General features: G+C 39.5%; 1 protein-coding gene across 2 annotated transcripts in view; it reads left to right on the top strand.

The window, feature by feature from the left end:
• The first annotated feature begins 816 nt into the window (after positions 1-816).
• LOC133568754 (receptor-type tyrosine-protein phosphatase F-like) overlaps positions 817-14,348 on the top strand; it is a 621,387-nt gene continuing 607,855 nt past the window's right edge. For both annotated transcript variants that reach the window (XM_061920870.1, XM_061920869.1), the window contains exon 1: positions 817-1,190. The gene's annotated coding sequence lies outside the window, so the exon portion shown is untranslated. The remainder of the gene's footprint in view (positions 1,191-14,348) is intronic.

Genomic DNA, 14,348 nt, shown 5'->3' with positions numbered 1-14,348 from the left:
AAGAAGTAAAGTGAATTATATTTATATAGCGCTTTTCTCTAGTGACTCAAAGCACTTTACATATTGAAACCCAATATCTGTGTTACAATTAAACCAGTGGGGGGGGGGGGGGGGGCGCACTGGGAGCAGGTGGGTAAAGTGTCTTGCTCAAGGACACACCGGCAGTGACTAGGATGGCGGGAACGGGAATCGAACCTGCAACCCTCAAGTTGCTATACCAACCGAGCTATACCGCAGAAGAGGAAGGAATTTAAAAGGTAAAAAGGTAAATGTGTTTTAAAATCCTAAAATCATATTTAAGGTTGTATTTTTTCTCTAAAATTGTTTTTTCTGAAAGTTATAAGAAGCAAAGTGAAAAATAAAAAAAATGTATTCAAACAAGTCTTTAAAATATTTTCTTGGATTTTTAAATCCTATTTGAGTTTTGTCTCTCTTAGAATTAAAAATGTCGAGCAAAGTGAGACCAGCTTGCTAGTAAATAAATCAACATTTAAAAAAATAGAGGCAGCTCACTGGTAAGTGCTGCTATTTGAGCTATTTTTAGAACAGGCCACCGGGCGACTTGTCTGGTGACCCCTGACTAAGAACCATTAGGTAAAACAAATAAACGAAGTCCATATATTTAGTTACTGTTTGAGAAAATAAAAAATACCAAAACGGCCCCCGCATGCTTTAATTTTTCCGTGTGCAACCGTCAGTGGAAAAAGTTTGGACACCCCTGCCCTTTGCTAAAGTGAGCCACCCTAGTTTGTTTCCTCCGGAAGCTGCCGAAGTTTGCCGAGATGAGCCGAAACCCAGCCCCTCCTCCTCTTCCTCCTCCTGACCGAGAGGAGTGTGTCGTCTCCTCCGAGAAGCGTGACCGAGGGCTGGGGGGGAAGAGGACGGATTTGGGCTCCCTTCGTCTCCTTCTTGCCGGGTGCCGCTGCGCCTTCCGGTGAAACAACAATATTATCATTTCAAGGACGAAGATAAGAGTCACTTTTCTTTTGTTTGGGCTTCTATTTGTGCCCATGCGCGTACGGACATCGGGGACGACGAGAACCGCGCAGTCCCCCCCTCCTCCTCCCCCCGGACTTGGTGGATGGTTCTCGGTGTACATGAAGTGGATTTTCCCCCCCCGGCTGGTTGACAAATGAATTCGGAGCGCTTCCGGGCAGAGAAATGCCAACGGCGGCGATAAGGAGACCGAGGTGAGTGCTTCTCTTCCCGTATTCAACTTGCTAGAATCTTCCTTCGGATAACTTCGGCGTTTTTAAATAAAAATGGCAATTAGTTCCTGGCTAAGGTGGAAGTGCCAAAAAAAAAAAAAAAAAAAAAAAAAAAAAATACCCGCGACTAGAAAGCTGGAGGTCAGCCGAGCGTGACCGAAGCAGTGGCCGGCTAATAGCGCTCCTTTCCCGGCCTCGCACCCACTGTTGCCCCCCTCGGTAATTTTTTTTTTTTTTGCACGATAACTATTTGGAAAAGTCACTTCCTGCGGGGGAAAGGTGAGTTTTGACACTGCTTTGATGTAAAAAAAAAAGAAAAAAAAAGCAATGGCGTAATATTGTGCATAAAGACTTAATATTGAAGGTTTAAAGCTGCAAGGTGTGTGTTACTGCAGTGATTGTGTGTCCTTCACCTGCCATGACGTCACCCAGGCTGCAAATGACAACCACAAGCTGCACCTGTCAGTCATTATTAGTACTATTAGCATGACCACATTTATTTCATTTTGATTTGCATGCTTTTTTTTTTTTTTTTGGTTAATATCCTGCAGCCTTTCTCAAGGCTTGATCCAATCTGGGGGAGGGGGGGGAAATAAGAAGAAGAAGAAGATGAAGAAAGGATGGTGGTAGGAGGATGCTGGTTTGCACATGTGCAGCATGGACGAAACATGCGTCTTGTATTCATGTAAACATTACAGGTTGCCATGCCAAGAAAGCCATGGATGGATGAATACTAGGGGTGTAACGCTGCACAAACATTTCGGTTCGGTACGTACCTCGGTTCAGAGGTCACGGTTCGGTTCATTTTCGGGACAGTAAGAAAACAACAAAATACCGGTGCGCTAATTAATTTAAAACCTCTTTGAACTCCTGCGCTTATCAAAGGCATGCGGTAAAAGAAAGTATGCGCTAATTATTTTAAAACCTCTTCTCACTCCGGCACTTACCAAAGGCTTGCAGTAAAAATTTGAGTGTGATGTAAGCTTGGACCTTAAATCCTACTGAATAGTTCTCTTCTTCTGCGAATTCAAATTACCGGTATTGAAATCAGCCTCCTCCATTTTGCAAATGATGACAGGGGAAGTGTCACTCGTGACGTCACGAGTCTGACCCGGCAGTAAATCAGGGCAACTCAAGGAAATAAGGTATTTATTTTCTCAAGGCTTAATGCAATCTGGGGGGGAAAGAAGAAGAAGATGAAGAAAGGATGGTGGGAGGAGGATGCTGGTTTGCACATGTGCAGCATGGATGACACATGCGTCGTGTATTCATGTAAACATTACAGGTTGCCATGCCAAGAACGCCATGGATGGATAAATAGTCTCATCCGTATCGTGGTTCTACCTCGCTAAAAGGATGAAAAGATCTTTATACAAACCCCGTTTCCATATGAGTTGGGAAATTGTGTTAGATGTAAATATAAACGGAATACAATGATTTGCAAATCCTTTTCAACCCATATTCAGTTGAATATGCTACAAAGACAACATATTTGATGTTCAAACTGATAAACCTTTTTTTTTTTGCAAATAATCATTAAATTTAGAATTTGATGCCAGCAACACGTGACAAAGAAGTTGAGAAAGGTGTAGGAATGCTCATCAAACACTTATATGGAACATCCCACAGGTGTGCAGGCTAATTGGGAACAGGTGGGTGCCATGATTGGGTATAAAAGCAGCTTCCATGAAATGCTAAGTCATTCACAAACAAGGATGGGGCGAGGGTCACCAATTTGTAAGCAAATTGTCGAACAGTTTTAGAACAACATTTCTCAACGAGCTATTGCAAGGAATGTAGGGATTTTACCATCTACGGTCCGTAAAATCATCAAAAGGTTCAGAGAATCTGGAGAAATCACTGCACGTAAGCGATGATATTACAGACCTTTGATCCCTCAGGCGGTACTGCATCAAAAACCGACATCATTGTGTAAAGGATATCACCATATGGGCTCATGAGCACTTCATAAAACCACTGTCAGTAACTACAGTTGGTCGCTACATCTGTAAGTGCAAGTTAAAACTCTACTATGCAAAGCGAAAGCCATTTATCAACAACACCCAGGAACGCCGCCGGCTTCGCTGGGCTCGAGCTTATCTAAGATGGACTAATGCAAAGTGGAAAAGTGTTCTGTGGTCTGACGAGTCCACATTTCAAGTTATATTTGGAAACTGTGGACGTGGTGTCCTCCGGAACAAAGAGGAAAATAACCATCCGGATTGTTATGGATGCAAAGTTGAAAAGCCAGCATCTGTGATGGTATGGGGGTGCATTAGTGCCCAAGGCATGGGTAACTTACACATCTGTGAAGGCACCATTAATGCTGAATGGTACATGCAGGTTTTGGAGCAACATAAGAGAAGTTAAGTCCCTACCTTTAGTCAAAAGTGATTTATGACCCCCCCATAAAACAATGATTTATGACCCCTCAAGGTCAAAGGTCAATGATTTATGAGGGGTCAAGTTCAAAGGTTAATGATTTATGAGGGGTCAAGGTTAAAGGTCAAAGTCAAAGGTCAAAGTCAAAGGTCAGGTTCAAATGTCAAGGTCAAGTGGGTGTAGCTTACCCGGAAGAGGGTGGAGTTAAGACCTGCGGTGGGAGTGGTTAAACCAGGAAGAGGGTGGAGTTTTAAACAGAAAGAGGGCAGAGTTAAGACCTGCGGTGGGAGTGGTTAAACCAGGAAGAGGGTGGAGTTTTAAACAGAAAGAGGGCAGAGTTAAGACCTGCGGTGGGAGTGGTTAAACCAGGAAGAGGGTGGAGTTAAGACCTGACAGGGAACAGAGGAGGGATCAGTTTTTTTAAGAAAGCAATGTCATCTGAGCAGCATGTGACCATATATTTGATAGTTTAAATGTTTACGATCGTTTGAAACAACTTCCAGATTTCGATGTATTGATGGCTGGGAATGTTACGTGTGGAGATGTGGACACGCACGCACTTCACACACACACACACACACACACACACACACACACACATACACACACACACACACACACACACACACACACACACACACACACGAGGGGTACAAAAGGGCGGTGTAAGGCTTAGTCATTATTTGGAGCTTTATACGTTAGCGTAAAGACTTTGTTCGATTCGGTCATGATTAGTGAAACGCCTGTTTCGATTTATAAAAATAATAAAACTTACATTGACGCTCCGCAAAAAAGTCGAGTGTTTCTAAATCGTATTCAGTTTTCAGCTAAAAGAAAGAAGAGACGGAAGCCCTTTCTCGATATTTTCATCGTTATCTACCGTGGATTGGGAAGTTTTTGGTGGACACGCACACACACGCACACACACTTCACACACACACACTTCACACGCACACACGCACACACGCACACACACACACACACACGCACACACTTCACACGCACACACACACACACACACGCACACACGCACACACACACACACACACACACACACACACACACACACACACATTCGTACGCACTGAAACAACTTCCGTACCTCACGAAAACATATTTAAACAGATGGAAAAAACTATCGCAGAACACAGTGTCACGTAGCAACTGGTCTTTACGGTCGTTTGAATCAACAGGTCAGTTTGGGGTACAAAGGAGGGTTCAGTTTTTATGGGAGCTTGAGAATGTCGTATGAATAGCAACTGACTTCCCATCTGACAGTTTAAATGTTTACGATCGTCTGAAACAACAGGACACGCACGCACGCACACACGCACGCACGCACGCACACACGCACGCACGCACGCACACACACACACACGCACACACACACACACACACACACACACACACCATTACCTCTGCTTTACCATGTTATTAGACATTGGTTTAACTCCATTTAAGCATTTAAACGTTAAAAGCATTGCACTTGTACGACGTTGTAATACTTTTTTTTTTACCAGCCGATGACGACGAAGTGAAAGACGATGAACTTTGCTTAAACGGTCTTACAAAGTTGGAAGATGATTTTCGAGGTGTGTTTAAACCTTCAAATTATTTAATATTATGTGTATTCATTATTTAGTTTCATAGAGGATTTGCCGTAAGATCCTAACGCGATCGTTTTAACACAATCGCAGTCTGGTGAGTCAAATGATTCTCATTTTACAAGAAAAAAAACATGCGGTATACAATACATATATACATATATTTACTTACAGATTTTCCGTTTACATCTCTTGCTCACTGGTCTCCCTTAAAGCTGGCGGGTCCGTCAACGGCCGTTCCAGGCAGAGGAGAAGGCTTGATTGTGCCAAAGACTCCAGACATCGAATCCTTGCTCCGAGGGGAAATCATCGAAAACGACGGTGAATGTCCGACAGGCACCCGCTGTAAGTTTTTCTCGTTTTCTGTAAGCTTTTTAAGATTCTCAGGAGCTTTAAAGAGCTCCTCTCATTCCAATGTCTTTCGCTCAAATGAATTTCGCGCCTAAGGGGAATGGGCGGGGACTGATTCCGGAGGTGGGCGGTTGTTTCCGCCAAGCAACCTTCTGGTTGAAATGGAGTGTGGATCAAGATGGATCCCTACTCTATATTCTTTTATTTAACCCAATGTTTTTTAAATACGTGTATAATGCTTTATATCCTATGGGTTGTGAATTCCATCCTACAATATCTTCCAAGGAACCCAAAGAAATGTTACCACACCTCCCGCTTTATTTATTCTATAGATTGCCTGAACTATTTCATAAACTAAATCTTGTCTTGTTTCTGATGCTATGTTTTTTTTATGCTCATCAATGCACTGTTGGACTGCGAGCACACAACTACTTTCCTTGCTTTGTTTTCCTCTATCCAGTTAACTGCCATATAAATTGCTACCAATTCCCCCGTAAAAACAGATAGTTTATCACTGATTATTTTATTTAATACTATGTTTCCTTGTGGGATAACTGCTACAGCTCTTACCTTTATTTTTTTTTATATAGTTTTTGATGCATCCGTATATATCATATCTCAATCCATTTTTCTATCCGGTAACTATTTAAATTTCTATTCTTTAGTAATTGCATGTTTTCTTTTGGGTTATCAAACATCCACGGTGGTATTGCAGGCATTGGTACTGTAGGACTAACTTTAATATTGTCAATTTTAACTTTATTACATATGTCTCCTATAATCCACCCAAAACTATTCTTTTTTGTTTTCTCTTTTTCTTGGCAGATTGGTAGCACTGGACAAGTCGGATATCCTTGCTTGGATCCTTTTAAAGTTGCCCGATAAACTGCTGAGAGTTGATCTCTCCTCTTGTCCAAAGGTTTTTCGTTCATTTTTACTTGTAATACTGGCACTAGGGTTGATGTAGTAGCTCCACAACATAACCTTAAAGCCTGTGACTGGATCCGGTCTATTTTCCCAAGTCATGTTTTTGAAGCAGATTGGTAAATAATGCATCCGTAATCAATAACAGATGGAATTAAAGTTATAAATATATACATGTATTGTTTTCAACGTTAACCTATCGGCCCCCCAATCATTACCCCTCAAAGACCTCATTATATTTAACACCTTTTTTACTTTTTCCCCTATTTTTTTATTTTCCGGAAGGAACACTCCTGAAGGAATAAATAAAGTACTATCTAATCTAATCTAATCAAATCTATTTTGCTGATGTGGGTTGACTAGTTCATATTTTTATCAAACCATATTCCTAAATATTTAAATACTTGTACCTCTTCTATATTTTCACCTTAGAGTTTTTATTTGGAGCTTGTTTTGTACTTTTGTCTTTGTAAAATGTATGACTTTTGTCTTTCCAACAGAGAATCTTAAACCTCAAGCCGTTCCCCAGTCTTGAACATTATTTACCACTTTGTTAGTTTTTTGATTATTTCTTTTGACTCTAAATAATATACTAGTCTTTCATTAATCTTTTTTTTTTCCATTACTTTTCCCCAAATTTATAATTTCCTGCCTCTTCCGGGTCTTACCCTGACTTGCATATTGGAATTGTTACCGCTAATTTTCCCCTCTGCCGGTCATTCTCCTTCTTCATATATCCTGTCATATCATTTCAAGACCACTTCTTTGACGATGCCACCTAAGTTTTTGATCATTTGATAACCCGCTAGGTCTTTCCCCGGTGACGTATTTTTAACCTTTTTCAAAATTCGAACCATTTCATTCAAAGAAAATGTCATATCCATAGTGTTGGTAAAGCTATTAACGTTGTCTTCCATCATTTCCCCAATATTTAAACTCATTGTTTTTTCTCTCTTTTGTTTTTCCACATTTCTCAAATTATCATTACTGTGCACTTTAACACATTTTTTTTGCTAAAGGTTCTGCTGTTTCTTTACCCGTGACTACATCTTCTTTAATAAATGTGGCACATCATCCTCTTTACCCTTCATTCCTATCTTTACGAATCGTTATATATCCTTTTATTATAAAGTTTAATTTTGGCTTCAGCCCTGTTTCTTGAATACAAATTATACGTGGTTTAGTTTTCATATTTTTAATATATCCCTTTAATTCATGTTCGGTTGCTATCAAACTTCTGGCATTCCACCGGACCATTAACAGGGTGTTGGAATGTGGTAACATGACTCCGTCATGTCTACTCTCCGTAGTACAGCTTGCACCCGGTACCAAGATAGTTCTTTCAACAACTTTGATGCTGCTTTGACAATTATTTTGATCTTCTCAGTCTTATTTTTACTTTCATTTTGTATCAAAGCTGAGTTGTGCTCTCTGGTTTATTTTGCAAATGAACCGACAGAACATGATCATGTACAAGACTCGCCTACCCACAATGCACTGCAGCCCAACGCTCCTGGTCGGATGTTTTTTTCGGGGTTCATGGAGAGATGCGGTAAAGAGTGGTAGCCAAGACACACGGTCACACACGGTCACACACGGCCACACACGGTCACACTCGACAATTATTTTGACCTGGGGAGCAGATATAGAGGAAAAAATGTGTCTGGGGGGCCGGGATATCTGATTTTCAGGTACAAAAAACTTCACAATGACACAAAATAAACACAACAGTTAAACCTCACACTAAAATCAAGACATTGACTTGTACGTTCAAAAGACAGAATAGAACAAGTCAAGACATGCAATGCCATCTACAAAATGTTATGTAAATGTTAGTCATTACACACGCGGCTATGGTTTTGATGTATTTGTTACAGACATGTTTACGTCAAGTAACATCACATGGTTCCATTTGCACCTTTCAACAAATCTGAAAAGGAATATTAAGAAGTAAAACTTATATTTAATCCTACCTCTTCTCCGAGCACACGGTGACTGTACATACGGGTCGAAAAATGTTGACCTAATTCAGCATTTCTCAAAGTGTGGGGAATAGAGACATGACAGGTGGGGCGCGAGGAAAGGGAGGACATTTTTTATTTTTGATATTTTTTTACTATGCTTTCATTTTCTATACACACTGTAAATCACTTTGTGATTCTGTCTGTGAAATCCGCCGTATAAATAAATGTAAATTACTTATTTTTCCTGTAGGCTTTAAATTTCTCGGCAGGAGCGAAAGTTTGACAGACATAGCAACAGTAACTTTTGCAGGCAGGGCTAAGAGGAACAAACTTTCGCGCGGATGGGTAGCAGGCTAATGTGCGGACCACAATTACACAAAATGGATACATTTGCAACTCGCACCTCAAAGGTCTGCGGAGAAACAAAAATATGACGGGTCTAATCAACCAAAAAGTCAACCTAAAAGAAAATATGGCGAAGGGTATCTTGCTCTTGGATTCACGGCAGCGGAGGTGGGGGCAGAGGAGAGACCCCTGTGTGTTATTTGTCTAAAACGGCTAGCAGCAGACAGCATCAGGCCCAACAAAGTAAAGAGACAACTCGAGACCACACATGATGTCCAATAAATTGTTTTGTTGGGGCGATGGGGGTAGGTGGGCCTTGAGTCTAAAGTGCTGATGACAGAAAAAAAAAAAGTTTGAGAAGCCCTGACCTAATTGTACGGATCTCACTTTAAACGGCAAACCGATCATTTAAATGTTTTCACTTTGAATATGAAACGAGGAGTAAAATGTACAATATTATCAATTATTTCACAAGGACATGTTTTAAGGATATTGTACAGTATCATTAAATCTAAAATGAATGTGATCACTTTCAGGATCATTTTATTTTTAGCCAGTAAACAACTGTTATGTACTTTTGAATCGGGTTTTCAAAAAAAAAAAAAAGGGAGGGACAATCAAGGATCAACAATGGCACGACTTTCACTAACTTGCGTGAGGTCAAAAGACAAGAGATTTTAGACCAATGCTGCTTTGGATCTGTTCCTGCTAAACTAGTAAGTGACTTTCAATGCTCAAATCAGAATAATAATACTAATTTTAGCTACTGGAAATTTGTGTGGTAGCAATAAATACCCACCAGCGCGATACTTTGCAGTTCCACACTGACCAACCACGCAACAAACTCAAAAGAACTGTACAAGGAAAAAACAATGCAGTGACTTCAAACTGCAAATATAAGGTTTGAGTAAAATATGTAGGTTGGTGTGAATGTTGTCCGTCTATCTATGTTGACCCTGCGATGAGATGGCGACTTGTCCAGGGTGTACACCTCCTTCCACCCGATTGTAGCTGAGATAAGCGCCAGCGACCCCCACGTCCCCAAAAGGGAATAAGTGGCAGAAAACGAATGTAGGTTCCTACTGTGGAAAGTTCAGTAATACAGAATAATTGTGGCATTATCGTGTCAGTTGGACGCTATATGCGCTAGTCCTCATGGTAAATGTGGTTTTCCTTTTGGGAAAACGCCATCGCTTTGGTTCACTGGTGCGGCCAATATAAACCAAAACTGAAAATTCTTAAGTGGGGCTTTAAGTAGAGTTTATAAATCTTGTATCTGTGCCACATATAGCCTTATTTCAGTGTCAACAGTCTCCAGCTTACTTGCTACACATGTTTTGGCTCTGCCCATCCCTGTGCAGTTATTGGACCGACATTTTTAATACTTTGTCTTTTGTTGTAATTACCTACTAGGCCTTCTTTGCCTTTATTTGTTGTTGTATCTTTATGTTAGCAATTGGGACTTTTTGAATGAAATTGTCTGTGGCTCCATGCTAACGAAGTTGCCTGTACTATTTGACTGATTCATTTTATTGATTGATTTATTAGCAGTAATTGCACAAAGGCATTCTTCTTCTTTTAGTTTTCTGACAGCACGTAGGCGTTCGCATCAACTTTCGTCTTTTTAACAAATGGGTAAAGGGGGGATGATGTATGCCGTAAAACTAGTTGGCACATTTAATATTTAATAATAATGAATATTGTAAAATTCTATAATTTTTGTTATTTAAAGGGGAAAACCCGATTCAAAAGTACATAACAGTTGTTTACTGGCTAAAAATAAAATGATCCTGAAAGTGATCACATTCATTTTAGATTTAATGATACTGTACAATATCCTTAAAACATGTCCTTGTGAAATAATTGATAATATTGTACATTTTACTCCTCGTTTCATATTCAAAGTGAAAACATTTAAATGATCGGTTTGCCGTTTAAAGTGAGATCCGTACAATTAGGTCAGGGCTTCTCAAACTTTTTTTTTTTCTGTCATCAGCACTTTAGACTCAAGGCCCACCTACCCCCATCGCCCCAACAAAACAATTTATTGGACATCATGTGTGGTCTCGAGTTGTCTCTTTACTTTGTTGGGCCTGATGCTGTCTGCTGCTAGCCGTTTTAGACAAATAACACACAGGGGTCTCTCCTCTGCCCCCACCTCCGCTGCCGTGAATCCAAGAGCAAGATACCCTTCGCCATATTTTCTTTTAGGTTGACTTTTTGGTTGATTAGACCCGTCATATTTTTGTTTCTCCGCAGACCTTTGAGGTGCGAGTTGCAAATGTATCCATTTTGTGTAATTGTGGTCCGCACATTAGCCTGCTACCCATCCGCGCGAAAGTTTGTTCCTCTTAGCCCTGCCTGCAAAAGATACTGTTGCTATGTCTGTCAAACTTTCGCTCCTGCCGAGAAATTTAAAGCCTACAGGAAAAATAAGTAATTTACATTTATTTATACGGCGGATTTCACAGACAGAATCACAAAGTGATTTACAGTGTGTATAGAAAATGAAAGCATAGTAAAAAAATATCAAAAATAAAAAATGTCCTCCCTTTCCTCGCGCCCCACCTGTCATGTCTCTATTCCCCACACTTTGAGAAATGCTGAATTAGGTCAACATTTTTCGACCCGTATGTACAGTCACCGTGTGCTCGGAGAAGAGGTAGGATTAAATATAAGTTTTACTTCTTAATATTCCTTTTCAGATTTGTTGAAAGGTGCAAATGGAACCATGTGATGTTACTTGACGTAAACATGTCTGTAACAAATACATCAAAACCATAGCCGCGTGTGTAATGACTAACATTTACATAACATTTTGTAGATGGCATTGCATGTCTTGACTTGTTCTATTCTGTCTTTTGAACGTACAAGTCAATGTCTTGATTTTAGTGTGAGGTTTAACTGTTGTGTTTATTTTGTGTCATTGTGAAGTTTTTTGTACCTGAAAATCAGATATCCCGGCCCCCCAGACACATTTTTTCCTCTATATCTGCTCCCCAGGTCAAAATAATTGTCGAGTGTGACCGTGTGTGGCCGTGTGTGACCGTGTGTGACCGTGTGTCTTGGCTACCACTCTTTACCGCATCTCTCCATGAACCCCGAAAAAAACATCCGACCAGGAGCGTTGGGCTGCAGTGCATTGTGGGTAGGCGAGTCTTGTACATGATCATGTTCTGTCGGTTCATTTGCAAAATAAACCAGAGAGCACAACTCAGCTTTGATACAAAATGAAAGTAAAAATAAGACTGAGAAGATCAAAATAATTGTCAAAGCAGCATCAAAGTTGTTGAAAGAACTATCTTGGTACCGGGTGCAAGCTGTACTACGGAGAGTAGACGTGACGGAGTCATGTTACCACATTCCAACACCCTGTTAATGGTCCGGTGGAATGCCAGAAGTTTGATAGCAACCGAACATGAATTAAAGGGATATATTAAAAATATGAAAACTAAACCACGTATAATTTGTATTCAAGAAACAGGGCTGAAGCCAAAATTAAACTTTATAATAAAAGGATATATAACGATTCGTAAAGATAGGAATGAAGGGTAAAGAGGATGATGTGCCACATTTATTAAAGAAGATGTAGTCACGGGTAAAGAAACAGCAGAACCTTTAGCAAAAAAAATGTGTTAAAGTGCACAGTAATGATAATTTGAGAAATGTGGAAAAACAAAAGAGAGAAAAAACAATGAGTTTAAATATTGGGGAAATGATGGAAGACAACGTTAATAGCTTTACCAACACTATGGATATGACATTTTCTTTGAATGAAATGGTTCGAATTTTGAAAAAGGTTAAAAATACGTCACCGGGGAAAGACCTAGCGGGTTATCAAATGATCAAAAACTTAGGTGGCATCGTCAAAGAAGTGGTCTTGAAATGATATGACAGGATATATGAAGAAGGAGAATGACCGGCAGAGGGGAAAATTAGCGGTAACAATTCCAATATGCAAGTCAGGGTAAGACCCGGAAGAGGCAGGAAATTATAAATTTGGGGAAAAGTAATGGAAAAAAAAAAGATTAATGAAAGACTAGTATATTATTTAGAGTCAAAAGAAATAATCAAAAAACTAACAAAGTGGTAAATAATGTTCAAGACTGGGGAACGGCTTGAGGTTTAAGATTCTCTGTTGGAAAGACAAAAGTCATACATTTTACAAAGACAAAAGTACAAAACAAGCTCCAAATAAAAACTCTAAGGTGAAAATATAGAAGAGGTACAAGTATTTAAATATTTAGGAATATGGTTTGATAAAAATATGAACTAGTCAACCCACATCAGCAAAATAGATTTGATTAGATTAGATTAGATAGTACTTTATTTATTCCTTCAGGAGTGTTCCTTCCGGAAAATAAAAAAATAGGGGAAAAAGTAAAAAAGGTGTTAAATATAATGAGGTCTTTGAGGGGTAATGATTGGGGGGCTGATAGGTTAACGTTGAAAACAATACATGTATATATTTATAACTTTAATTCCATCTGTTATTGATTACGGATGCATTATTTACCAATCTGCTTCAAAAACATGACTTGGGAAAATAGACCGGATCCAGTCACAGGCTTTAAGGTTATGTTGTGGAGCTACTACATCAACCCTAGTGCCAGTATTACAAGTAAAAATGAACGAAAAACCTTTGGACAAGAGGAGAGATCAACTCTCAGCAGTTTATCGGGCAACTTTAAAAGGATCCAAGCAAGGATATCCGACTTGTCCAGTGCTACCAATCTGCCAAGAAAAAGAGAAAACAAAAAAGAATAGTTTTGGGTGGATTATAGGAGACATATGTAATAAAGTTAAAATTGACAATATTAAAGTTAGTCCTACAGTACCAATGCCTGCAATACCACCGTGGATGTTTGATAACCCAAAAGAAAACATGCAATTACTAAAGAATAGAAATTTAAATAGTTACCGGATAGAAAAATGGATTGAGATATGATATATACGGATGCATCAAAAACTATATAAAAAAAAATAAAGGTAAGAGCTGTAGCAGTTATCCCACAAGGAAACATAGTATTAAATAAAATAATCAGTGATAAACTATCTGTTTTTACGGGGGAATTGGTAGCAATTTATATGGCAGTTAACTGGATAGAGGAAAACAAAGCAAGGAAAGTAGTTGTGTGCTCGCAGTCCAACAGTGCATTGATGAGCATAAAAAAAACATAGCATCAGAAACAAGACAAGATTTAGTTTATGAAATAGTTCAGGCAATCTATAGAATAAATAAAGCGGGAGGTGTGGTAACATTTCTTTGGGTTCCTTGGAAGATATTGTAGGATGGAATTCACAACCCATAGGATATAAAGCATTATACACGTATTTAAAAAACATTGGGTTAAATAAAAGAATATAGAGTAGGGATCCATCTTGATCCACACTCCATTTCAACCAGAAGGTTGCTTGGCGGAAACAACCGCCCCACCTCCGGAATCAGTCCCCGCCCATTCCCCTTAGGCGCGAAATTCATTTGAGCGAAAGACATTGGAATGAGAGGAGCTCTTTAAAGCTCCTGAGAATCTTAAAAAGCTTACAGAAAACGAGAAAAACTTACAGCG

Source organism: Nerophis ophidion, linkage group LG14 (genome assembly GCF_033978795.1).
Source record: "Nerophis ophidion isolate RoL-2023_Sa linkage group LG14, RoL_Noph_v1.0, whole genome shotgun sequence".
NCBI classification, from domain to species: domain Eukaryota; kingdom Metazoa; phylum Chordata; class Actinopteri; order Syngnathiformes; family Syngnathidae; genus Nerophis; species Nerophis ophidion.
This window is presented reverse-complemented; position numbering and strand designations above follow the sequence as displayed.